This window comes from Jaculus jaculus, chromosome 6 (assembly GCF_020740685.1).
Source record: "Jaculus jaculus isolate mJacJac1 chromosome 6, mJacJac1.mat.Y.cur, whole genome shotgun sequence".
Taxonomy (NCBI): Eukaryota; Metazoa; Chordata; class Mammalia; order Rodentia; family Dipodidae; genus Jaculus; species Jaculus jaculus.
The window spans coordinates 146,881,687-146,909,124 of NC_059107.1; the positions used below are offsets into that span (position 1 = coordinate 146,881,687).

Consider the following 27,438-nt stretch of genomic DNA (forward strand, 5'->3'; position numbering starts at 1 on the left):
CTAACTTGTGTTCTAAGAGAGGGGCCCCAAGTGTCTGTCACTCGTAAGAAGGCTTGAAGGAGAGTGCACTGTCTCTTGCTATTTAAGAACATTTCCTGGAAGCTGCAATAATATTTCCTGTTAGTTAGATGCAGTCACTTACCCATTTATGTGCCAAAAAGAGACCCAGAAATTACTTTTTTTTTATTTTAGGAAGTCATATGTTCTGAAGTCCAGTTAATGATGTTAGTAACATTTTGGTTTTACCTGTAAAACAGCTCAGATCGGCTCATCTGAAAGATCAGTACAATAATTTCCATATAGACCTGTCTCTAATTTGAATCATAAGTATAACGCAGGGGCAGTGGCTGGGCAGGAGTAGCCTTCCCATGGGACCAAGAGGTTGAGACCAGCCTAGTCAGCACAGTGAGCCTCAATAACGGAAACAAAAGACGAATGAAGATTTCTCCAGAAGTATGAGGACTCTAGTTGGGTCTCTATTTGATGGCAGTGAGACAGGAAGTACTGGGCTTTTCTAGACAAGCTGAATGACCAAACACAGAACTAGAGAGCTAACACATGTTTATATCTGAGAAAGGAGAATTCTACTTAATGCTTTACCTTGAACCCCATCAAGAACAGTAGGCAGTAGGAGTTAGTCCAACTTCCTTCCAATACTACTTCAGGGACTGCTGCAATTATTGAAAGATTAAATAACTGTTTCTGTTTGTTTGTTTGTTTGGTTGGTTTTTTGGTTTTTCGAGGTAGGGTCTCACTCTGGCTCAGGCTGACCTGGAATTCACTATGTAGTCTCAGGGTGGCCTCAAACTCACAGCGATCCTCCTATCTCTGCCTCCCGAGTGCTAGGATTAAAGGTGTGCGCCACCACGCCTGGCTAAATAACTGTTTTTAAATCTAGAAAAACAAATGTAAAACTGTTTCGTGTAAACTATAAGATTCATATGTATTTAGTGGGAAAAAACTTTTTAAATCTCGATGCTGGGGATTGAACCAAACACTCCATCACTGAGCTGTGCCCACAATCTGAAAAACTGCTGTTAACATATACAAATGCAAACAGGTCACTCTAGGTCAAACTAGATTTACAGTGTTGCAGGAATACCCAGGGCTCCCTCAGGCTCAGCTCAGGAGGTGACCATGGCCTTCCACTATACCTTGCAGGCATCAGCGCTGTACAGTTTAGGCTCTTGGAGAAATTGGAGGATATTTCTCTTAATATCAAGTGCCTGATCATGTTAAAGGATTCATCAGTTAATAATAATAAGCTGCATGACACTACTTTGATCTCCAGGACCTAACAGCTGTTTACCATCATTAATATACAACTCCTTGGCTGTGGGTGAGGATGGCTGAGCTCCAGTTTTACAAGACCAGACAACTGAGAATTTATTGGAATGGAGCCTGTACCCTTTAAATCCCTCCTGGCTAATGGTTTTGTACATTTAAAACTTTTTCCCCCTGGCTGGGGGTGGTAGTGTACACCCGTAATTCAGCACTTACAAGGTTGAGACAGGAGAAGTGTAAGTTTGAGGGCAACCTGGGCTATGTAGAGAGGTCTTGTCTTAAGAAACCAAAACAAAACATGTTTCCCCTACCTCTAGAATTAAAATATGACAATGAAAAGTTGATAGCAAATACAGTGGGGGAGATAATTTCTGAAGACTACAGAATGTACACATTATGTTTATATATACGTTAATACAAAAACCATGTATTAATTTGTAAAGAAGCTCCTTATATTGTTTCTACTTCTTTTAGCAACTTCTTTAAGTAATTAATGGGGTTTTTGTAGGGGGGGGGGTTGGCCAGGAAAAGATAAGCTCTGAGTAATGAGAGTATGTACACCATAGAAAGTGACATGCACTGGGCAAAGGTGGGACAGGCTTTTAATCCCAGTGCATGGGAGGCAGAGGAAAGAGGATCACTGTGAGTTCAAGGCCAGTCCAAGACTACACAGTGAATGCCAGGTCAGCCTAGGCTACAGCAGACCTTACCTCAACAAACCAAAATGAGGGCACTGGGGAAACGGCTTAGCGCCTATGACATTTGCCTGAGAAGCCTAAGGACCAGGGTTTGATTCCTCAGGACCCATGTAAGCCAGATGCACAAGGGGGCACGTGTGTCTGGAGTTCGTATGCAGCGGCTAGAGGCCCTGGCATTCCCATTCTCTCTTTCTATCTGTCTCTTTCTCTCTCATAAATAAAAAAATAAAATATGAAAAAGAAAAAGAAAGATGAATGTTCCCTTTGGAATTAGGTTCTGAGCAGGATCTAGCCTAACACATTATTTATAGCTACTTGTGAATGATTATTGTAAAAAAGGGAAAACCTTTAGGTTTTTTTGTTTTTTTTGTTTTTTGCGGTAGGGTCTCATTCTAGCCCAGGCTGACCTGGAACTCATGATACAGTCTCAGGGTGGCCTCGAACTCACAGTGATCCTCCTACCTCTGCCTCCCAAGTGCTGGGATTAAAGGCATGTGCCACCATGCCCAGCTTCAGTCATAAATTTCTATGCCTGTTGCATCAGGTCTAGATACTGTACTTGTTTTTACTTTATAGATGAGTAAACTGAGGCACAGAGATAGTTGAATTTGCCCTAGGAAACCTGAGGGAGGCGCGACTGTTTGGGATTAGCCCAGAGATTTATACACGAGGAGATTGGAGCACATTGGGAAAAGGTAGGATAGCCTAAACAGTCCTGGATACAAGACTTAAGGGATTTGGAATTCCTGAGATCATTTCCGTTGAAACGGGTTGGGGGCACTGCTAAAGGTGAACCTTGGCAGAGGCAGGATGGACAGTCCATGTCCTTGTTTGTAAGGCTACAAAGAGGGTGAAGTACAGACCTGCTTGAGGACCCATGAAAGAGAAAGCAGCTGGTACACGAGGCCCTGGAGCTCTGGCGAGGCGGGGGCAGCTGCTCTTGCCAGCTCAGAGAGCCATTTCGGTAGACTGGCAGCTTGAAAGGAGCTAATGGTGAAGCAGTGATACCGTAGACAGATGCCATAAACCAGGGCTGCTTTAATAATGTCCACACTGGCCTAGTAGAGCACTTTAGGCAGTCTCCACTTCTCACCTCGCTAGCGTCTTAAAGCCTGTTGAGCTCCAGGTGCAGTTGCATTCAGACCTGGAGTGAGTGTCTGCTGTGGGCAGGCTCTGTGCCAAGTACCAGGGAACAAGGACCCGGCCTTTAAGTCAGTAATACGTGCTGGAGACAGAAGTGCGGGCTGATTGGGTCCTGCTTCCAGTATCCTAGCTTTCCTCTGAGTAGATCAAGTTATTTCTTCAGGGGAGGGAGTGTGTGTGTGTGTGTGTGTAATATGTATGGTGTGTGATATAGATGTGCTTGTGGTATATGCACAAGTATGGGCAGGTGTGTATGCCCTGTGGGCATGCAGAGGTCAAAGGAGAACTTCAGGCGTCCTCTGCTCGCTCTTCTTGAGGTGGAGTCCTTCACTACCCAGGGTTGTCATTTGCACCATTTTGGTCTGTGAGCCCCAGCGATCCTCCATTCTTAGCCCCACACATAACTGGAATTACAAAGACGCCCAGCTGTGTATGTGGGTGCTGGGGAATTGAATTTAGTGGTCGGTCTCAGGACCTCTGAAGCACTCAGGCTTGTACTGTTAACCACTGAGCCATCTCCTCAGCCCCTAGATTGAAGTATTTTTTAAAATCTCATTCATTTATTTGAGAGTGAGAAAGAGAGGAAACAGAGAAAGAAAGAGATAAAACGGGCACACCAGGGCCTCCAGCCACTGCAAGCAAATTCTAGACACATGTACCACCTTGTGCGTCTGGCTTCACATCGGTACTGAGGAATCAAACCTGGGTCCTTTGGCTTTGCCAGCAAGGACCTTAACCACTAAGCCATCTCTCCAACCTGAGATTAAATTATTTTTCTTTTTCTCTTACCTTCTTTTTTTTTTTTTTCTGAGGTAGGGTCTCACTCTAAGAGCCCAGGCTGACCTGGAATTCACTGTGTAGTCTCAGTCTCAGGCTGGCCTCAAACTCACAGCAATCCTCTTATCTCTGCCTCCAGAGGGCTGGGATTAAAGGCATGTGCCACCACACCCAGAAAATTTTACTTATTATTTATTTGTTTTTCTTTATTTCCTTCTGGAAAAAGATGTCATCTAGAAATTAGTTAGTAATCTCATTTTACAGATTTGATCTCTTGGCAAATAGTGATTGAGTGTGTTCACAGTCAACTTATTTACTGAATGTGCATACTGGGTCAAGTGCTGGGAACATAAATAATAATGTTGGGCAATGCTCACACATGACTGTTTACATTTAATGCAATTAAATAAAATAACTTTAGATCCATACTTAGCAAATCAACTTTTGTTTACTACTTTATTTTAAAAAATATTTGTATTTATTTATTTGCAAGTGCGGGGTGGGGGGAATGTGTACATCAGGACCTTTCACCACTGCAAATGGTCTCCAGATGCTTGTGTCACTTTGAGCATCTGGCTTCATGTGGGTACTTGGGAATTGAACTCTGGTCCTTAGGCCTTGCAGGCAAGTACCTTAATGGCTAAGCCATCTCTCCAGAACCCTATCTTCTTCTTCTCCTCCTCCTCGTCCTCCTCCTTCTTATGTAGTCCAGGCTTACCTGGAATTCACTATATTGTCTCAGGTTGACCTCAAACTCACAGCTCTGCCTCCCGAGTGCTAGGATTAAAGGCATATGCCACCACACCCAGCCCATCCTTTCTTTAAAAAATATATTTGTGTAGTTATGAGGGGGGACATGCCTAGGACCTCCTGTCACTGCAAATGAATTACAGATGCATGTGCCACTGTGTGCATCTGGCTTTAGGTGGGTACTACGGAATCAAACCTGGGTTAGGCTTTGCAAGCAAGCTCCTTTAATCACTAAGCCATGGCTTCGGCCTTCAAACCATCTTTTAAATTTTTGTTTATTTTGATTTATTTATTTGAGAGTGACAGACAGAGAGAGAAAGAGGCAGATAGAGAGAGAATGGGCATGCCAGGGCCTCCAGCCACTGCAGATGAACTCCAGACACGTGCGCCCCTTGTGCATCTGGCTAATGTGGATCCTGGGGAATCGACCCTCGAACAGGAGTCCTTAGGCTTCACAGGCAAGCGCTTAACTGCTAAGCCATCTGTCCAGCCCGGAATATTTTTTTATAATCATGGAAAATGTTAATAAAAATTTAAAAATTTAAAAAATAAATAAAAAAAAAAAGATGGTTTGGGGCTGGAGAGATGGCTTAGCGGTTAAGCACTTGCCTGTGAAGCCTAAGGACCCCGGTTCAAGGCTCGGTTCCCCAGGTCCCACGTTAGCCAGATGCACAAGGGGGCGCATGCATCTGGAGTTCGTTTGCAGAGTCTGGAAGCCCTGGCGCGCCCATTCTCTCTCTCTCCCTCTATCTGTCTTTCTCTCTGTGTCTGTTGCTCTCAAATAAATAAATAAATAAAAATTTTTTAAAAAATCCCATGGTAATTTCCTCCCTCCCCACCCGCCACACTTTCCCCTTTGAAATTCCATTCTACATCATATTACCTCCCCATGTCAATCATTGTACTTACATATATACAATATCAACCTATTAAGTACCCTCCTCCCTTCCTTTCTCTTCCCTTTATATCTCCTTTTTAACTTACTGGCCTCTGCTACCAAGTATTTTCCTTCTCACGCAGAAGCCCAATCATCTGTAGCTAGGATCCACATATGAGAGAGAACATGTGTCGCTTGGCTTTCTGGGCCTGGGTTACCTCACTTAGTATAATCCTTTCCAGGTCCATCCATTTTTCTGCAAATTTCATAACTTCATTTTTCTTTACCGCTGAGTAGAACTCCGTTGTATAAATGTGCCACATCTTCATTATCCACTCATCAGTTGAGGGACATCTAGGCTGGTTCCATTGCCCAGCTATTATAAATTGAGCAGCAATAAACATGGTTGAGCACGTATTTCTAAGGAAATGAGATGAGTCTTTTGGATATATGCCTAGGAGTGCTGGGTCATATGGTAGATCAATCTTTAGCTGTTTTAGGAACCTCCACACTGTTTTCCACAATGGCTGGACCAGATTGCATTCCCACCAGCAGTGTAGAAGGGTTCCTGACCAAACCATCTTTTAAATGCTTAGTATTCACACATAGCTGGTGACTATCAGGTGGGACAGTGCGGATTAACAACTCTGCCAAAGTGGCAAGGTCTGTTGACCTGCTGTATAATTGGAACTGTGATAAGTACTAAACAAACTGTGATAAGTACTAAACAAAAAGACTCCGCAGTAATGTGGGAATATTTCAGAGGAGGACTTGGCTTCTTCGATGGCATCCTCAAGGAAGGCATGTTTGAACTGGATTCATGGAGTGCTTGGATTAGCAAAGCAGTAATTAAAGGATGGAGAGAAGGCTAATGACTGGGGCGGAGGTGTTAAAGGGAGGTTTGGGTGAGGTGAGGAGGAGGAAGGACCACGGAAGACTATGTGGCAGGTGATAAAGAAGCAGGAGGCTGAGTAACTAAGTGGTCAGTGATAGAATCCCAGTTTACTTCAGAGTGGGCTGCATACTTCGTGCATGCTCAGAGCAGTCCTGTGGCTCCCTTCCTCCCCCTTGGAACATGGTTCCCTCTCTGGAGTATTTCCTCAGTAGGGAAAAATGCTGTAATCACTTCCTTTTTAGTTCCTCTAAAATACACACTTTTTTTGTTGTTGTTTTTTTTTGTTTGTTTGTTTGTTTTTCGAGGTAGGGTCTCACTCTAGCCCAGGCTGACCTGGAATTCACTATGGAGTCTCAGGGTGGCCTCAAGCTCACAGCAACCCTTCTATCTCTACCTCCCGAGTGCTGGGATTAAAGGTATGTGCCACCATGCCTGGCCACACTTTTTTGTTTAAACAGCAAAACTTCCTGGGGCTGGAAAGATGACTCAGTGGTTAAGGCACTTGCCTGCAAAGCAGTCCGGGTTCAATTCCCCAGTACCCACATAAAAAGCCAGATGCACAAAGAGGCTCATGCATCTGGAGTTCATCTGCAGCAGCTGGAGACCCTGGCATGTCTGTTCTCTGTGTTTGTCTCGCTTCTTTCTATGTCTCTCTGCTTCCAAATAAATGAATAAAAGTGTTAAAAAAAAAACAACCCAACAAATCAAAACAAAACTTCTTGTAAGTATTGGCTGTACTTTACTACCTCCATTTCCTTATTTTCTGTTTCATGATGAACTCTGACTAGAAATTAGAATTTCTTTCTCCTCATCATTTCATAGAAATCAGCAGTGACCTCCTCCAGCAGTGACCACCCACGGATTTCTCGGCTGGCCGCACCTAGTGGGGTTGGACGCCTGAGATGCCCCACTGGCTTGCCCGCCCTTCTCTCTAGCGCCTTCTCTGTAGCTGGACTCTTTCCCTCGGTAGCTGAGTGTTCAGGGCTCTGTCCTGGGCTGTTTTCATTTCCCTAAACACTAACTTCCTGAGTTGATTTCATCTACCATAGTGTGAGAACTAATTTTATGTGTCAACTTGGCCAGGCCACTTGTTTGCCTAAACACCACATGCCACAGTGGATGGTTTTGAGAAGTGTAATTAACACTGAAATCAGTAGACACCTGAGTAAAGCAGATTATTCTCTACAATGTGTGTGGGCTTCACCCAGCTACTTAAAGGTCCTAAGAAGAAAGGCTGAGGCCTCCTGAAAAGGAAGGGGTGGGCCTCCAGACTGCTGCTAGAATTTCCAGCTGTGAGTCAGCCCTGTGTAGTGATTTGCCAGCCTTCACAGTCATGTAAGCCAATTCCTTTCCCCTCTCCTTTCCTCTTTCCTCTCCTCTCCTCTCCCTTTCCCTCTCCTCCCTTTTCCCTTCCCCTCTTCTCCTCTGCTCCCCTCCCCCTTCTCTTTTCTTTTCTTCTCCCTTTCCTTTCCCTCTCCCTCTCCTCTTCTCCCCTCCTCTCTCCTCTCTGTTCTTCTCTTTCCTTTCCATATCCCTCTCCCCTTCCCTTTCCTCTCTTCTCCTCCCCTCTTTTTCCCTTCTTCCTCTCCTTCTTTTCCTCCCTTTCCCTGTTCTCTCTTTACCTACAAATTCTGTTTTCATGGAAAACTCTAATATGCATGGCCGTTTAATGACTTTTATACTATACTCTCTAAATTTTATTTTATTTATTTATTTTATTGTATTTTTTTGAGGTAGGGTCTTGCTCTAGCCCACACTGACCTGGAATTCACTCTGTATTCTCAGAGTGGCCTCAAACTCACAGCGATCCTCCTACCTCTGCCTCCCAAGTACTGGGATTAAAGGCGTGTGCACGCCCAGTTCCAAAGTTTACTTTTAACATAAACCTCCAGATCTGTAGATCCAACTCCTATTGGATAACTCTATTTAACTAATTTAGACTTCTCAGTTAGGACTATAGATTTATCCCAATCTATTACCCTCTTCCTCCTCCCTGGGTGCTTCCTTCATTAAGAGTGTCTCCATTTACCCAGTTGCCAAAGCCAAAGTCTGGAATCATCATTGATTCTTCTCTTCTTTTTACATCTCTCATTCTATCCATTTGCAAACTTTTTTTAGGTTGACCATCAAATATATCTTGTTACCTCACAAAGCCAAACCTTTATCACTTAAAATACAACTCTTGCCAGGCATGGTGGCATACGCCTGTAGTCCCAGCACTCAGGAGGCAGAGGTAGGAGGATCACTGTGAGTCTGAGGCCACCCTGAGACTACAGAGTGAATTCCAGGTCAGCCTGAGCTAGAGCGAACCCTACCACAAAAAAAAAAAAAAGAAAAAAAGAAAAGAAAAGTAAAGAAAAATACACCTCTTGCCTCAAAGGAATAAGAGGGCTTATTCTGGAGCCAAATATAGGTGACCATGGCCATGGCCCAGGAACACAGGCTTAGGTTGCCCTTTATTGATACCAGGGTCTGAAGTGAAGTTTTTATAGTAACACAGCAGAAAGTCATAAACCAAGGCACCTTTAAAACACAGTGATAGCTGGGCGTGGTGGCGCACGCCTTTAATCCCAGCACTCGGGAGGCAGAGGTAGGAGGAATTGCTATGAGTTTGAGGCCACCCTGAGACTCCATAGTGAATTCAAGGTCAGCCTGGACCAGACTGAGACTCTACCTCAAAAAACAAAAACAAAAACAAAAAACAAAACAAAACAAAAACCCCACAGTGATGAGCACCTCAGGGAGGCAGGCACAGCAAAGCAGGGAGTCTCTGCTGCACATCTCAGATGACATTCTTAGCCTTCCGGTTGGTGGAAGCTAGTTCCTAAGTACGCCTCCGAAAGGATTTCCCTGACAGTCACAGAGTGGGTGTTCGGTCAGGCACAGAAGTGGGCCATGAATGACTAGACTATTAAGGGGACTCAAGATAGCGCACGATCACCTGGCTCCAGACCTGCAATATTCCAACTGTCCACAAGCATGGGTGTCCTAGTCAGTAATCAGCCTTGTAGAATCGTAATACAGGTGAGGCTTTAAACAAAATTTTACCATTTCTTTCAAATCTCTCAATCTCTGTGAGCATACCCATGCCGTGGCACATATGTGGAGGGCAGAGGACCACCTCAGGGCCAAGCCTTGCCTTCCACTCTCATTTTTGTGCTCTGTATGCCAGGCTTTCGGGTCTGCAAGCTTCCAGGAATTCCCACCCCCACCTTCTATCTCATTATAGGTGAATTTCAATGAGACACATGCTACTGTGTACAGCTTTTACATGGCTTTGGGGATTGGAACTCAGATCAAACACTTTTACCCACTGAACCATCTCTCCAGTTCTAAGTAAGGCTTTCTTCTGGGAACTTCAATTCACAGCTTCTAGCTTGGACTGTCTTCATAATTTTCTTACTGGGTTCTGTGCCTTCACTCGTCTAAGTCCCCCCTTCCCTCTTGTCTCCACACAGCAGAACAACTTCTTAAAGATAAAGTCAAGCTGGGCATGGTGGTGTGCGCCTTTAATCCCAGCACTCAAGAAGCTGAGGTAGGAGGATCACCATGAGTTACAGGTCACCCTTGGCTAGAGTTAGATCATACCGAGATAGAAAGGGAGGGAGAGAGGGAGAGAGAGAGAGAGAGGACACAGGCTAGGCCACTTCTTTCAGATCTGACCTGGCTACCTACCTACCATTTTCTTCCTGGCTCATTAGCTCTCTTGCTGATCCTTGGATAAGGAGAGCAGGCTTTTAGCCAGGGGCTTATTTTCTGCGAACTCTGTTTCCCCCAGGTGTTCTCATGTCTTGCTCCTTCACTTCACTCTGGTCTCTAAGTGCTACATTCCCACATCTTTTTTTTTAAACGTCTCTTTTTTTAAAAAAAATTTTTGTTTATTTTTATTTATTTGAGAGTGACAGGCAGAGAGAGAGAGAGAGAGAGAGAATGGGTGCGCCAGGGCCTCCAGCCACTGCAAATGAACTCCAGATGCATGCACCCCCTTGTGCATATGGCTAATGTGGGTCCTGGGGAACCGAGCCTCAAACCGGGGTCCTTAGGCTTCACAGGCAAGCGCTTAACTGCTAAGCCATCTCTCCAGCCCCATTCCCACATCTTTTCTTACTCCCCAACTGTTGCGTTATTCTTTTTCAGGGCACAAGGCACTCTTTGGAAAAAGGTTCCTCTCTCCTCATGAAGAGGAGCACTAGATATCTGTGAAGTTAGGGCAGTAAAGGTCACATAAGGCTTCTTTAAAAGGAGAGACCTGGGGCTGGAGAGATAGCTTAGCGGTTAAGCGCTTGCCTATGAAGCCTAAGGACCCCGGTTCGAGGCTCGGTTCCCCAGGTCCCACGTTAGCCAGATGCACAAGGGGGCGCACGCATCTGGAGTTCGTTTGCAGAGGCTGGAAGCCCTGGCGCGCCCATTCTCTCTCTCCCCCTCTATCTGTCTTTCTCTCTGTGTCTGTCGCTCTCAAATAAATTAAAAAAAAAATTAAAAGGAAACTTAAAAAAAAAAATTAAAAGGAGACACCTGGGCTGCAAAGCTGGCTCAGCAGTTAAGGTGCTTGTTTGTAAAGCCTAATGATCCAGGCTCAATTCCCAGTACCCACACAAAGCCAGATGCCCAAAGTGGCACATACATCTGAAGTTGATTTGTGGCAGCTGGAGGCCCTGACACATTCATTCTCTCTGTCTCTCTTCTCTCTGCTCACAAATAAATAAATAAAAATAGAAGGAGAAAACTACAGTTTTCTATGATGATGGAAGAAATGACCAGGTATTGAATCAGAAATTGATGATGGCAGGGGCGGGGTGCTTTCAGGATGAAGCTCTTGTGCTGAGGAGGCAAGAAAAGAGAATCCCCACACAGGAGAACATGTCTCTTCACTTGGGCATTTGATAGTTTGGTGGCTCTGGAAACATTGGGGGTACTTTGCTTGATTCTAAACGTTTCTTAAAATAGAAACTAGGTTTTGAGCCATAGGCAAGGTGTGGGGATATGTATGAAAAAGTTATTTTGGGGCTACAGAGATGGCTCAGAAGCTAAGGCACTTGCTTGTAAAGCCTAATGACCCAGCTTTGATTCCCCAGTACCCATGTAAAGCCAGATGCACAAAGTCACTCCTGTGTCTGGTCTTTGTGTGCAGTTGCCACACCCATGCTCTCTTTCTCTCTGCTTACAAATAAATGAATAAAAATTGAAAAGAAAACATCACTTTGGAAACAGGGAAACTGTGATGGGGGAGCAGGAGTGGCAGGCAGAGCTAAGGACAGATTCGAGGTTTGCGGTCTCGACTTCAAGTCGCGGTCACTTTCGCTCCTGAGTGTCTCTCCAGCAATGTTTTGCTGCCTCAGCAGGGTGCAGGACGTTGGGACAGCTAGCATCAACAAGGTGGGCCTTGGCAGTACCACTGGACTTGATCTCTAAAACCCTGGAGATGTGAAGGTTTGAATGGAGATTTGAGTTTCAGAAAGATTATTCTAGCTAAGTGTGCTGCTGGAGCATATTACAGGGATGACAGGAGTTTGGTGCAGTAGCATTCCCGGTCAAACACCCACATAGGTCTGTTTTAGCTGTGACTGCAGCTCAGAAGCACAGAAAGGTTTTCCTGGTATTTTCCATCTACTGTAAACCACATTTTGGGGAAACAAGATAAATCAAAGCAATGTTTGCTTTTCCAACATGCTGATAGATTTAGAAGGTGTGTGATTATTGTTAGGTACTTGGGGACACACAAAAAAGGAAGGAATGGTTTAACACATTAACCCAGGGAGAGAATCAGGGAAGCAGCCAGAGGAGGTGGCATGTCAAATGAATTTTGAAGGGCTAAGATTTCAGGGAAGATAATTTTAATACTGGGAGAATTACAGGAGCCCAGAGAAGAGGGTTCAGCTGTGCAATGAGAACAATCACTGCGATGAGAAGTGATGGATGGTGCATCTCTTTGTGCCTTAATCAGAAACTAAATACAACTACTATAATGGTTTCTATATCTTGGCAAAGGAGTTTATTTTGGTGATCTGCACTAGAAGTTGCTAATCTTAAGAACAGGTGGACTATCTTTCTATCTACCTGACTCAAGTAAATAAATAAAGCATTGCATTTTTTTTTATTTTTATTTTTATTAACATTTTCCATGATTATAAAATATATCCCATGGTAATTCCCTCCCTCCCCACCCCCACACTTTCCCATTTGAAATTCCATTCTCCATCAGCATTGCATTTTTTTAAAGGGGGTTCTGGAGAGATGACTTAGAGGTTAAGGAGCCTGCCTACAAAGTCAAAGAACCCAGGTTCAATTCCCCAGAACCCACATAAGTCAGCTACATAAGGTGGCACATGTATTTGGAGTTCGTTTGCAGCAGATGAAGGCCCTGGTATGCACATTCTCTCTTTCAAATAAGTAAACAAAAATAAAAATACTGAAGCAAAAGAACAGTTGGAGCTGGGGAGATTGCTCAATGGTTAAAGGAGCTTGCTTGCAAAGTCTGATGGCCTGGGTTTGACCTCTCACTACCCATGTAAAGCTAGATGTACAAAGTGGCACAAGCGTCTGGATTTCTTTGTAGTGGCTGGAGGCACTGGTGCACCCATACTTGTTCTGTCTGCCTCTCAAAAAAAAAAAAAAAAAAAGGCCAGGTGTGGTGGCACATGCCTTTAATCCCAGCACTCAGGAGGCAGAGGTCGGAGAATCGCTGTGAGTTCAAGGCCACCCTGAGACTACATAGTGAATTCCAGGTCAGCCTGGGCTAGAGCAAGAACCTACCTCAAACACAAAACAAAATAAAAAAAGCAATGGGAGGGTAACACGCCTACCTAGCCTTTCCTCGTATGCTGGTAGGAAACCTCAAGTAGACTCTGTGACTCCTACATGACGCAGCTCTTGGAATCCGATGTTATCTCGGGCACTCAGTGTAATGTCCTAAGTTCAGTGACTGAAAAGTCCTCCTATCTGAAGTCCTGCTTTAGTTTTTTTTTTTTTTTTTTCTTTTTTTTCCCGAGGTATGGTCTCACTCTAGCTCAGGCTGACCTGGAATTCTCTCTGTAGTCTCAGGGTAGCCTCAAACTCAGCGATCCTCCTACCTCTGCCTCCCGAGTGCTGGAATTAAAGGCGTGCGCCACCACGCCTGGCTGAAGTCCTACTTTAGAAATAAGTTGTACTTTCTGCTTTTAAATTTTTTGTTTATTTATTTATTTGAGAGCGACAGACAGAGAAAGAGGCAGAAAGAGAATGGGTGCACCAGGGTCTCCAGCTACTGCAAACAAACTCCAGACATGTGCGCCCCCTTGTGCATCTGGCTGACGTGGGTCCTGGGGAATTGAGCCTCGAACTCGGGTCCTTAGGCTTCACAGGCAAGTGCTTAACCACTAAGCCATCTTTTTAGACATGCATTTAAAAAATATATTTTTTATTGACAACTTCTATACTTACAGACAACAAGCCAAGGTATTTCCCTCCCCTTTCCTACTTTCCCCTTTATAACTCTGCTCTCCATCATATCCCCTCCCTCTCTCCATTAGTCTCTCTTTTAATTTGATCTCATCATCTTTTTCTCCTATTATGAGGGTCTTGTGTGGGTATTGCTAGGCACTGTGAGGTCTTGGATATCGAAGCCAAATTCTGTCCAGACAGTTGTATGTAAGGAGTGGTACCCTTCGTTTGGCTCTTACATTCTTTGTGCTACCTCTTCCACAATGGACCCTGAGCTTTGGAGGGTGTGAGATGTTTCAGTGCTGGACACTCCTCTGTCCCTTCTTTTCAGCACTGTATTGCCTTTTGGGTGATCCCAGTGGTTATCACCATCTGAAAAGAGAAGCTTCTCTAACCAGAAGTGAGAGTAGCATTAATATATGAGTATGACCATTAAGTGTAGTGCCTTCAGGACAATTTGGTGAGAGTAATATATGCATTTATCCAGACAAGAGCAGGCTTTATGCCCTAAGGCTCATGACCTCCCCTGCCATAGGCTTTGATTAGGTTTTCAGTACCAGGCATGTATTCCCTCCTTTTTTTTTTTTTTTCTTATCGAGGTAAGTTTTCACTCTAGCCGAGGCTGACCTGAAACTCACTATATAGTCTCAGGGTGGCCTTGAACTCAGGGTGATCCTCCTACATCTGCCTACTGAGTGCTTGGAACTAAAGGGCTCTGCATGTTTTTAAGGATGAGGAACCTTAGTTCATGGATTGTTTGTTATTGTATAGACTAAACAAGATAGGGCATATAAAATGACTAATACAGAGCTTGACCCAGAAGCAGTCACTGTAAATAAATGATGCAGTCCCAGCTTTCTTTTTTTAAAATATTATTTATTTATATTATTTATTTATTTGACAGAGAAAAAGAGGGAGAGAGAGAGACAGATTGGGTACGCCAGGGCCTCCAGCCACTGCAAACGAACTCCAGATGCATGCGTCCCCTTGTGCATCTGGCTTACGTGGGTCGAACCTGGATCCTTTGGCTTTGCAGGCAAATGCCTTAACCACTAAGCCATCCCTCCAGCCCCAGTCCCAGCTTTCTTTGCCTCACACTTTCCATTCTTTGGTCCTCACTTGAATTGTCCTCAAACACTCTGGTGTCAGGCACTTCGTTGTAGACACTTCAGGATCTAGTGGGGCAGCTTGCACTAGGATAAGTAGTTAGGTGAGAGGCCAACCCAAACCAGAGACTTTCACCTTGGAAGAGGCTGGGAGGAGACTGGGAGGTCAGCCAGTGGGCAGGAGGTGTGGCTTCACGCTCTTAGGAACCGGCTGGCAACTCTTTGACCTTGATTCTTCCGGTCTGTCGTGCATTATCCAAAGATGTGGACTAGGCGCCTGTTTTATTTATTATCGATCACCCCCTAGCAAAGGCTCTGAGAGCATCTTCTGCAGGTGGCTTGGCACCGCAGGAGCTAAATATACTCTCAGTTTTCCTTAGAGCAAACAAGACAACCCGAAGCCTGACTGGGGTAAAGAGGAAGTAGTCGGAGAAGTTAGTCACTTCTTTGAGGGATTAGTCAGGATGAAGTAGACATTGCTTGAAAAAGCCAGGTAACTACCTTGGGGAATCACCGAGTTGACTAATCCATTGCTTTAGGGCAGGGGGTCCCCAACTTTGTTGTTGTGTCAACTAGAATCGTTTATCGACGTTTTACTAGAACCACTTGTTTTTAAATGCTAGGCATCCAGGCTACTTCCTGTCCAAAGACGTCAGACCGTCTAGGTGGGCGCCAAGTCTGGGTATTCCTACAGCTTCTCATGTGAGCCAGTGCCCGCGGGCAGAGGCCACCCGGTCACTTTAGACTCATTCATTTTGGTTCTGGTTCCCTGCACAACTTTTTTTAATCCAGCGCCTTAGACCGCTCGGCCACGCTACCAGCTCACAACTTTTTTAAATGGCTTCAGCTGCAGGCTGGGGTCGAGGGCGGTTTCGAGCAGGCAGGATGCGGTGTCGTCCAATTAGGAGCACCCACTTTGCCGAGGGGACTCCCGGGCTGCGAGAGGAGTGGATTTTTGCTTTGTCATTCTGACACGGGCAGATCTCCCGCCAGCCAGCTCGGGGCGGGGCGGGGCTTCCCGTAGCCACTGGGAACCCGCGTCCCTTCCGGCTCAGTTTTCCGCCGCCCGGCGCTCAAGTTCGCCGGAGGTACCCGATGCCCGAGCGGAGCCGGCGCCTCTCATCCTTCGCCAGAGCATGTAAGCTCGTGCCCCGGGGTGCGCGCGCCGGGACGCGGGGTGCTGGCGGGCTGGGAGCATCGCTCCGGGGCGGTGCTTTGGGAGTGCCGGGGACCGGGGCGTTCCGTGCGTGGTTTCAGAGGCCCGGGGCTCTTCTATAAGGTGCAGAGAAGGTGCGTGGCTCGGATCGCTGGAAGCTTCAGCATAAGGTTACCTGAGTCTGGTCCTGGGCAGCTGGTGGTTTGCAGACTCCCGGAGGAAATAGGTATCATGCCTAGACCAGAGTCCTCCAGAAATGTTGTGATTTGATTGACCTTCACGTCCTAAGAAAGAATAAGCTAGGGACGCCTTTACATAAATCCTCAGAACCCTGAGAAATCAGCAAGGCATATGTAATGTCCATGTGCTGTAAGTGGCTATTGCATGGGGCAGCAGAGACTGGAGCCCAGCCCTTCTTCCCTTGCATAGGCAGGGCAGGGTGTTTTACAGCACAGACCACGCTGCCAGGGTTGGAATCCTTGCTCTGATGTTGACTGGCTGCTCCAACTTGACCAAGTTACTTAGCTTTTCGGAATCTCAGTTTCCCCACCTGTGAAAGCACCTGCCTCTAAAGCCTAGTTGTGAAGTCTAAATGTTACACGCAAGCCAAGACAGAAACGTCAGCTGCCGTTACTAGGGTTAAACTATACTTTTTAGTGTTGGTGTGATTACCCCCACCCTCCCCTTAGAGACTTAAATTCTGTCTCCTGCTTGTTTTCCACTTCACTTTTTTGAAACGGGGGCCATGGAGTGCAGAGTGTGGCCGGATCGCCTTAAAATTTTCTTTAACAGGCGCCTTAAATCCTAGTGTTCTTTATTTTTGCGCAGTGGTTTCTTATTTCAAGGAACCACTGGGACCTGGATTTGGGCACTGTGGTTGCAGAATTCAAAACAAGATCAAACTGGGACCTCCCAGATCGCGGTTGCCTGAAGCTACTTTTCCGGAGCTTCCCCCCCCCCCCCAATCTAGGGTCGACTGGGAGAGGAGACTTAGCTGAGCCTGGGTTTCCAGCACGCTTCGGGGCCACGTTTCGAGGCGGGTCGGAGTCCGAGCCTGACCCGGTCGCGGGCGGCCCCAGGGCGCTCGGTTCGCCGGCCGGAAGCCCCGCCCCGCGGAGCCGCGCGCCGCTCGCGCCCGCTCCTGCTTTGTGCCACCGAGGGCGGCGGAGCGGCGGCCGCCGGGGCTCCGGGGTGCCTGAGGCGGGACGGGGCCTGGCCCAGCCTTGAAGGTAAGAACCTGCGCCCTTTGGCCTCGCGGGCGGGCGAGCAGGCGCCGGTACGTCCCGAGAACCCCGGGCCCCGCGGCCCACGTGCTCGTGCCGGCGGCGCAGCCCCGCGGCATCCTTCCGGGGAGGCGACGGGGTCCTGCCCCGTGCGGAATCACCTTTCCCGGGCGTCCTCCCGGCGGCCCGGCACGCGTGACCGCGTCTTTAGCGGCAGCGTCGGCCCTTGGGGAGTCCAGTGTCCGTCCGTCCTTCACGGGGACCCGTCGCCTTCCCCTTGCATTCCGGGGCGTTGGCACGCAGAGCCCCCGCCTCCGAGCAACCGGGCGTCCCGGGACTGAGTTCGCTTCCCAGCAGGCATTTCTGACCCAGCCCAGAGGTAGCAGTTGCGTGGATGGGAAGGCCGAAGTCTGCCCCTCGGCTGGCGTCCGCCGAGCGGCACGGACCTAGTTGCTCGTGTCGGGAGGCCCCCATGGAGAGCAGCGGTGCTTGGCTGCTGGGAGCACGATTAACCAGATTGAGACGGCCTGCATGGTGGTCCGCATACAACACCGTGTGTGGTTAACCAGGCTAGAAATACCTCTACAATCTCATCACCCTGATGTTTCTGTTCTGATTTTGTTTTTCGAGGTAGGGTCTCACTCTAGCTCAGGCTGACCTGGAATTTACTATGTAGTCTTAGGGTGGCCTCGAACTCACGGTGATCCTCTTACCTCTGCCTCCCAAGTGCTGGGATTAAAGGCGTGCGCCACCACGCCCGGTTTATCTATGTAATTTTAAAGAAATTCAACTGGCGCTTGAACATTAACTTCTTAGAAGTAAACCTGAGGCCTGTGTTAAATGTCAAAATAAATTTATTACGGGTGTATCCTTAGGAAGTATATTAATAGTTAATTTGTATTTTTATTTATTGTATTTTTTTCCAGAAGAATTTTACATCTTTGAAGAATGAGTGTAGGAAATGGAATTAGACTAGAAAGACAAACAACAAATACATGAAAATAACTAAAGAAAATAGGCTTTTACCTTTAATTAAGGTAGTTGTGTTACTCAGATCCATTAGTTTACAAGTATGATATGACAAAGGTCTATAAATATTTTATTCCTGTCTGATTATTCCTTTTACTGGTATCATTAATTTACACCTGCAAAGTTATATACTCATTTGGTTCTTATATAATCCTATTGATGTTCTTGATTTTAAAACATCAATGGGAGTAAAGCAATCATATTTTACAAGCTTTGGAACTGTCTTTATTGACCTGATCTGATATTTCAGTACCCTATGATCTCAAAAATTATCTGAAATCATGTGGTACTGAGCCATGAATACAACAGCATACCACTAATACATACTTAAGTCATTTTGCACATGTATAGCTTAATTAAACTTATCATTCTCCTTTTTGTCATTTTTTAAAAAATATTTATTTCAGTTTTTTGGGTAGGGTCTCACTCTAGTGCAGGTTGACTTGGAATTTACTATGTAGTCTCAGGATGGTCTTGAACTCCTGGTGATCCTCCTTCCTGTACCAACCAAGTGCTGGGATTAAAGGCATGTACCACCATGCCTGGCTAAAAATATTTTTTATTATATTTATTCATGTGTCTGAGAGAATATGGGCACACCCTGGCCTCTTGCCACTGTAACTGAGCTCCAGATGCATGTACCACTTTGTGCATCTGACTCTACATGGATACTGGTAGATCAAACCCCAGGCTGGCAGGCTTTGCAAACAACTGCCTTTAACTGCTGAGCCAGGTCCCTAGTTCCTGTTTTTGAGTTTTTAAAAAAATATTTATTTATTTGAGAGAGAGAGAGAAGCTGCAGAAAGAAAGAGTATGGGCATGCCAGGGCCTCTAGCCACTGCGAATGAACGCCAGATGCATGTGGCCCTTCTGCATCTGGCTTAAATGAGTCCTGGGGAATCAAACTTGGGCCCTTAGGCTTTGCAGGCAAACACCTTAACTGCCAAGCCATTTTTCCAGCCCCTGTTTATTTTTATTTTTAGTTTTATTTATTTATTTGAGTTAGAGAGCTAGAATGGGTGTACCAGGGCCTCCTGCCTCTGCAGACAAACTCCATATGCATGTGCCACCTTGTGCATCTGGCTTACATGGGTCCTGGGAATTGAGCCTTGAACTGGGGTCCTTAGGCTTCACAGGCAGGTGCTTAACCACTAAGCAATCTCTCCAGCCCCTGTTTTTTATTTTTATTTATTTATTTTTGAGGTAGCGTCTCACTCTAGCTCAGGCTGATCTGGAATTCACTATGTAGTCTTAGGGTGGCCTCAAACTCATGGCAATCCTCCTATTTCTGCCTTCTGAGTGCTAGAATTAAAGGTGTATGCCACCATGCCTGGCTGGTTTTGATTTTTATTTATTTATTTATTTTTAAAATTTTTATTAGCATTTTCCATGATTATAAAAAAAATCCCATGTTAATTCCCCCCCCACTTTCTCCTTTGAAATTCCATTCTCCATCATATTGGTTTTGATTTTTAATGAGTGCTAATGTTTCTGTGTCATATCCCTCTTCTCGCACCAGTCCATTAGTGCCCTGCAACCCTGCACAGATTCTCAGGACACGGCCCTAACAGCAAGCCTCTCACAGAAACTCCTAGCCCAGTCCAGACAAAGCTCTTTTTCACCCTCATAAACCAAACCTCACAGTCCATAGTTCTTACTGCATTCAGGTCTTGTGTCTCTGACCAGAATAGTCCATCAAGCTATACTTAACAGCACTGCAAAGTGTCTCTTAGGCCAAGGTTTCGAATTCATCCATAGTCCTCTTAAAAATCAGCTCCAAAAGGCCAAAATCAGACAGTCAGGTATCTAGTAGCAAATGACACCATTCCTCCATACCAACATTACTGTCACAGTCAGGTTCACGTTGCTGACAGAAATCACCCAACCAAGAGCAGCTTGTGGGAAACAAAGGTTTATTTTGACTTAGACTGGAGGGGGAGGTGCCATGATGACAGGAAAACGATGGCATGAGCAGAGGGTGGACATTACCCCTGACCAACATAAGGTGGACAACAAGAACAAGAGAGTGAGCCAAACACTGGCATGGGGAAACTGGCTGTAACACCCATAAGCCCACCCCCAACAATACACTCCCTTCCGGAAGCATCAATTCCCAAATCTCCAACAGCTGGGAACCTAGCATTCAGAACACCTAGATTTATGGGGACACCTGAATCAAACCCCCACACCAGGGAAACAGGTTGGGTCTCTTCTAATTGACTTCCAAGTGTCAATGCAGTACCCAGGTGTCCTGCCTGTCAGTAGAAATGGAAGAAGAGACACAGCAGGTTAAGAATTACTGGGTTCAAAAAATTAAAAAAAAAAAAAAGAAAGAAAGAAAGGGCTGGAGACATAGCTTAGCGGTTAAGTGTTGCCTGTGAAGCCTAAGGAGCCTGGTTCGAGGCTCAGTTCTCCAGGATCCATGTTAGCCAGGTGCACAAGGGGGTGCACGCATCTGGAGTTCGCTTGCAGTGGCTGGAGGCCCTGGCACGTCCATTCTCTCTCTGCCTCTTTCTGTCTGTCGCTCTCAAATAAATAAATAAAAAATGTTTTTAAAAAGAATTACTGGGTTCAAAGGTTTGTGAATTTTGAGTGTTGTTGCCCACAATGAGTATATTATAGCAAGAAGAGGAAGAATCTTTCTGGAAGGAACCGGTGGATCTAGGTGACTACCTAATGCTTACTTCCCTCCTGCCCATTTCCCTCCTGCCCATTCCCCCTTCCCTCCCTCCCTCCCTCCCTCTCTCCCTCTTTCTCTCTCTCTCTCTCTCTCTTTTGTTTTTTTGAGGTAGGGTCTCACTATGGCCCAGGCTGACCTGGAATTAACTATGTAGTCTCAGGGTGGTCTTGAACTCACAGCAGTACTCCTACCTCTGCCTCCTGAGTACTGGGATTAAAGGCGTGCGCCACCACACCTGGCTCTCTTTCCGTCTTTTTTTGTTTTTTTTTTTTTCTTTTCATACGTGCCATGAATCAGAACCACAGGTTTACACATATTAGGTAAATGCCTTACTGCTGAAAATGTGTCTGAAAATGAAGCCTGTGGACCACCTGCATAGAATCCCCTTGAGTGCCTGCTAATCACTGGGCATGCTGGGGCTTACCAGAGTTCCTTTGAAGTCGACTCTGGAACGGCCCGGAAGCTGCCTTTTTCTTGTTCTTTTCTTTTCTTTTGGTTTCTTTCTTTCTCTCCTTCTTAATTTCTTTTTCTTTTTTAGTAGTTTTTCAAGGTAGTATCTCACTCTAGCCCAGGCCTACCTGGAAGTCACTGTGTAGCCTTAGGGTGGCCTCGAACTCACGGCGATCCTCCTGCCTCTGCCACCTGAGTGCTGGGATTAAAGGCATGCACCACAATGTCTTGCTTTATTTATTGTTTTAATTTAAATGAGCCTATCTTGTAGTTCTTGTGGGCAAATACAAATTTTAGACTGCTGTAGCATGGTTTGGTCTGGATCAGTTGATTTAGTCATTAGAATTGGGGCAAAGAAAGTACCTAAAGATACTAGTTCAAAATCACCAATTAGCAGGTGTGGTGGCTCACACCTTTAATCCCAGCATTTGGGGGGGGCAGAGGTAGGAGGATCCTCATGAGTTCAAGCCCACCCTGAGACTCCATAGTGAATTCCAGGTCGGCCTGAGCTAGAGTGAGACACTAACCTTGAAGAACCATCAACAGCAAAAACCAACTAGGTAACTCAACAGGGAATTATTGGTTTACATTGAGCAGTTTAACACAAAATAGGAAAGCAGGAACATATACTGTGTCTGGGTCTCATGACCAAGGCTCATGTTGGAGCTATAGGGAGATTCTACCATCTGAAGAAATTTGAGAGTTCTTGTGGCTCAAAACTACCTGCTTTTCCTAGCTGATCTACTACTGGTGTCCATCCCTTTGCCGGGATCAAACCTAGGGCTTTATGCGTGCTGGGTAAGTACTCTGCCATTGAGCTAAATCCCAGGCCAACATCTTAGTGTTTTAATTTTTTTGTTTGTTTGTTTTTCGAGGGAGGGTCCCACTCTAGTCACCATGGAGTCTCAGGGTGGCCTCGAACACACGGCGATCCTCCTTTCTCTGCCTCCTGAGTGCTAGGATTAAAGGTGTGCACCACCATGCCTGGCTAAATTTGTTGTTGTTGTTGTTGTTTTATTTGTTATTTATTTGCACGCAGAGAGAGGGCGAGAATGAATGTGAATATGGCATGACAGGGCCACTTGCCACAGTGCAAACACTCCAGATGCAGGCGTCACTTTGTGTATCCGGCTTCACATGGGTGCTGGGTAATCGAACCTGGTGCTGTCAGGCTTTATAAGCAAGTGCCTTTAACCTCTAAGCTATCTCTCCAGTCCCATCTTAGTTTTCTTTTTTAATCCTGGGGATAGAACCCAGCGCCTTGTATGGTAGGCTAGTATTTCTCAGTTTACCACTTAGCTACAGCCCCTCCCCCTTTGAGGCTGGATCTCCCAGGGTAGTCTTGAAATTCCTATTCTTCTTTCCTCTATCACCTGAGTGTTAGGATTACAGGTGTGTGCCACTATACTGGGTTTTTTGTTTATTTGTGTTTTGAGGTATGGTCTCACTGTAGTCCAGGCTGACCTGGAACTCACTCTAGTTCCAGGCTGGCCTCAAACTCACAGCAATCCTCCTATCTTTGCCTTCCGAGTGCTGGGACTAAAGGTGTATGTCATTGTGTCAGACAACATCTTAATTTTTTTTATTTTTCAAGGTAGGAGCTCACTCTAGCCCAGGCTGACCTGGAATTTACTCTGTATTCTCAGGGTGGCCTCGAATTCATGGCGATTGTCCTACCTCTGCCTCCTGAGTGTGGGATTAAAGGCATGTACCACCACGCCCGGCCACCATCTTAATTTTTTAAGGCAAGATCATAAGTGTCCCTATAGGGAACCTGCAGAGTATGGAAATCAGCATCTCCAAGATTCCAGAGCTTTGAAATTTCTTGTATAAATGGCTCTTGATGATGCTGAGAGGAAAAGAGCAAACTGTAAAAATACCACTGTAATATTATGAAACATAATTAAGACTTTAGTAGTTTGAGAGGATAGTCTTTGGCACAAGATAAAATTGGCCACATGGGACTTAGTTTCTTTAAGGTGGTGGTAGAAATGACGACAGACAATAAGAACACAAAGCCTGGTTAAAATCCATGAAAATATGCCAGTAGTGCAATAGTGTGTTCATGTTGTACTCCAACTTGGTTCCAAGGCCCGATCTTCAGGGGTAGATCATGAGACAAAGGCTGGTCTCAAGTCTGCCTTCCAAAGTTACCAGCAGGGATACTTTCTAACTAAATAGTCATGGGGACATAGGTGGTAATTGAAGAGATCTTCCAGCCTCTTACCACTCTGCCACTTCCCAAAACTGACAAACTGTTCTTAGATTCCTTCCTTTGAAATAATCTCTTTGGAGTCCTAGTAATGGACTAACTGCTTTTGGCCTGGTTAGGGTTGAGGCGCAGGAGGGTGAGAGGGTGGTTCTGGCTGACATCAGGAGAAAAAGGGGTGAGGACTACTGACTGAGATTTAAAAGAAGCATAGGCTGGGGATGTAGCCCAGTGGTAGAGCCCTTGCCCTTGCATGTATGAGGCCCTGGTTTGACCTGTAGCACCACAGACAAAACAAGAATAAATGAAAGTGGTATAGATTGTTAGGACTGCAAATAAATGAATCTGGTGTTGATAATTGTGTGTGTGTGTGTGTGTGTGTGTGTGTGTTTTCGAGGTAGGGTTTCACTGTAGCTCAGGCTGACCTGGAATGCACAATGTTTTCTCAGGGTAGCTTCAAATTCACTGTGATCCTCCTACTTCTGCCTCTTGAGTGCTGGGATAATTGTCAGTTTTACTGGTTGTGAATTCATCCTGAGACCTAGTACCCCTCCTACTTCTGCTCAGGAACAACACAGACCTCTTACTATGCCTGTTTCTTCAGTGGTTATTTAACTTATTCACTTATGTATATGAGTCAGGTGGGCTTCAAACTTCTCTAATGTTCACTTGCCAGGGACTGACTGCCCGCACACATCTGCATCCAGCTTCCATTTAGTTTGCTTGGATCACCTCAGGCGTATCTGTCTCGCCTCCCACTCTGAATTCTTCCTCCTAACCTGGGTGCTGCCAGAGCCATCTTGGCGTTTTCCTGATTGCTACGTCCCTTTTGTCAGATCACATCCAGGATAAAGCTTAGTGTGGTATTCTCTTCCTTGTAGGGCCAGGCCCAGCCTGCTTTTCTCACTACTCTGTTCCTTCACCTATTTACTGCAGGCTCCCAGTCACATCTGTCTCCTAAGAGTTCTCTCACTTGTTAAGTTCCTTCCGTCTTTAACATCACCTGCCCAAACCCACTTGCTAGGTGCCTACCTGTCCAGAGTGCAAGGCCTTATTTGGCCAAAACTCCTCTTTCCCAATGTTTATCTCTGGAAAAGGAGAATCCTGCCAAAGGGATCTTTTGGCTTACATATCAAGGGTGGAGAGCCAGGCTTCCCCTCTGTGCCTACGGTGTAAATGTGTCTAGTACTCCTGTGTCAGTGAATATGCCCATTAGTAATGGTAGCTGCTGCTCTTGGGCTGAATTGTAGATCCTGACAACCGCCCACTGAAGGAGATGGTATTGCTCAGTATTGCAGATAAGAAAAATGAAGGCCTCGAGAGTTGAAGGACAAGCCTATATCACATAGCTGGTCATGTGGCAGAGTCAGGGCTGGGTCCCAGGCCCCTGTCTGCAGAGCTCATGCTGTATATTCATACCTTTGGCACTCAGCTTTGCATTTCTGCTCTTCAGATACACACCTGCCTTCTTGATGAGTCAGAGAGGTGCCCACACAAATCCTGGTACCCCTAGCATAGTTCTGGCGTACTGTGGATGACCATTCAGGCTTGCTGAATGGGGCTTCATGCCACTGTGCCTACTAAATCAGAAGAATGGTATGTGGTTGTGTCTCCCTCCTGTGTCCTTTAACACTATGCATGGTGTTAGTGACAGAAATGTACTTGTGACAGATATAGCTTTAAGGAGTCATTGAAGATGATCTATCAGAGAAGAAGTATAAGTTGTTTGGAAGAGGTTCAGACTTTTAAAAATGCTAGATGACTAGCTGGGCGTGGTGGCGCACGGCTTTAGTTCCAGCACTCGGGAGGCAGAGGTAGAAGGATCGCTGTGAGTTTGAGGCTGCCCTGGGATTACATAGTGAATTTCAGGGCAGCCTTGGCTAAAGTAAGACCCTACCTCAAAAAAAAAAAAAAAAATGAAATGCTAGATGGCTAACGTTGTTTGAGGTCACCATTTTTTTTGAAAATGAGAATAACTTTTTTATTTTTATTTATTTATTTGAGAGTGACAGAGAGAGAGAGAGAGAGAATGGGTGTTCCAGGGCCTCCAGCCACTGCAAACGAACTCCAGATGGGTGCGTTCCCTTGTGCCTCTGGCTAACGTGAGTTCTGGGCAATCAAACCTCGAATCGGGGTCCTTAGGTTTCACAGGCAAGCACTTAACCACTAAGCCATCTCTTCAGCCCTGTGGTCACCATTTTAAACAGATGTGTCCTAGTAAGTTAGAAGAGTCACAAGTCTTTTTAGCTACTCTCTTTAGTGACTCTGTTGTTATTGAGCTGGGCATCTTATCTTGTTATCTCAAATTTGTGGGAATATACACACTTAAAAATAAAGTTTTCTGGGTGTGGTGGTGCACAACTTTAATCCCAGCACTTTGGAGGCAGAGGCAGGAGGATCACTGTGAGTTTGAGGCCAGCCTAAGACTACAAAGTGAATTCCAGGTCAGCCTAGGGTAGAGCAAGACCCTACCTTGAAACACCAAAGTAAATAAATAAATAAAGCTGGCCTGGTGATGTACGCCTTTTAATCCCAGCACTTAGGATGCTGAGATAGGAGGATCCCTGTGAGTTCAAGGCCACCCTAAAACTACATAGTAAATTCTAGGGCAGCCTGGACTATACCGAAACCCTACCTCTAACCGCTCTCCCACCCCTCAAAATACATATGTATGTTAGGGCCAGGGTTATAGCTGAGTGGTAGAGTGCTTGTTGCTTAGTAAGCACAAGACTGTGGATTGAATCCACAGCACTACCAAAAATAAGTTATACCAACCAATTTGTGTGTATGAGTCCCCCCCCCCCCAACCATGGTAGGGTTTCATTCTAGCCCATGTTGACCTACAATTCACTTTGTAGTCTTAGGCTGGCCTAGAACTCATGGTGATCCTCCTGCCTCTGCCTCCCAAGTGCTGGGTGTGTATGAGTTTTATTAATATTTTATTTTTTAATTTATTTAAATTTTTTTGTTTGTTTTTTCAAGGTAGGGTCTTGCTTTAGCCTGGGTTGATCTGGAATTTACTATGTAGTCTCAGGGTGGTCTCAAACTGATGGCAAATCTTCCTACCTCTGCCTCTTGAGTGCTGGGATTAAAATTTTATTTATTTGAGAGAGAGAAAAAAAAGAGGGAGGGAGGGAGGGAGAGAGAATGGGCATGCTAGAGCCTCTGCAGACAAACTCCAGATGCATGTACCACCTTTTGCATCTGGCTTTATGTGGGTATTGGGGAATCAAACCTAAGTCCTTTGCTTTCTTTGCCGGCAAGCACTTTAGCCGCTAAAATTTATTTTTATATTTTTAAGGTTTTTTTTTTTTTAATTTGAGAGAGAGAGAGAGAAAGAGAGAGAGAGGGACAGAGAGAATGGTGCACCAGGGTTTCTAGCCACTGCAAATGAACTCCGGACTCATGCATCCCCTTGTGCATCTGGCTTATGTGGATCCTAGAGAATTGAACCAGGGTCTTTTGGCTTTGCAGGCAAATGCCTTAACTGCTAATCCGTCCCTCTAGCCCTAAATGTATTTTTAAATACTTATTTTAAAAAACAGAGTGAAAGAAGGAGAAAGACATAGAAAGAATGGGCCCTCCAGAGCCTACTGGCACTGCAAATGAGCTCTGCCTCATGCGCCACTTTGTGCATCTGGCTTTATGTGAGTACTGACTGAGGAATTGAACCTGGACCATCAGGCTTTGCACCTTTAACCGCTAAGCCGTCATTCCAGCCCTCTTAAGTATTTTATTTATT

At 45.6% G+C, this 27,438-nt stretch overlaps 1 protein-coding gene across 3 annotated transcripts in view; it reads left to right on the plus strand.

Moving 5' to 3' along the window:
• Txnrd1 (thioredoxin reductase 1) overlaps window positions 1-27,438 on the plus strand; it is a 106,654-nt gene that overhangs the window by 26,921 nt on the left and 52,295 nt on the right. The window contains exon 1 of one of the 3 annotated variants that reach the window (XM_045151561.1): window positions 16,010-16,087. The exons of 1 other annotated variant lie outside the window; for it this stretch is intronic. The gene's annotated coding sequence lies outside the window, so the exon portion shown is untranslated. Of the gene's footprint in view, window positions 1-16,009; window positions 16,088-17,228; window positions 17,335-27,438 lie in introns of those variants that run through there. One more of the 3 variants, XM_045151562.1, reaches the window with a different exon arrangement.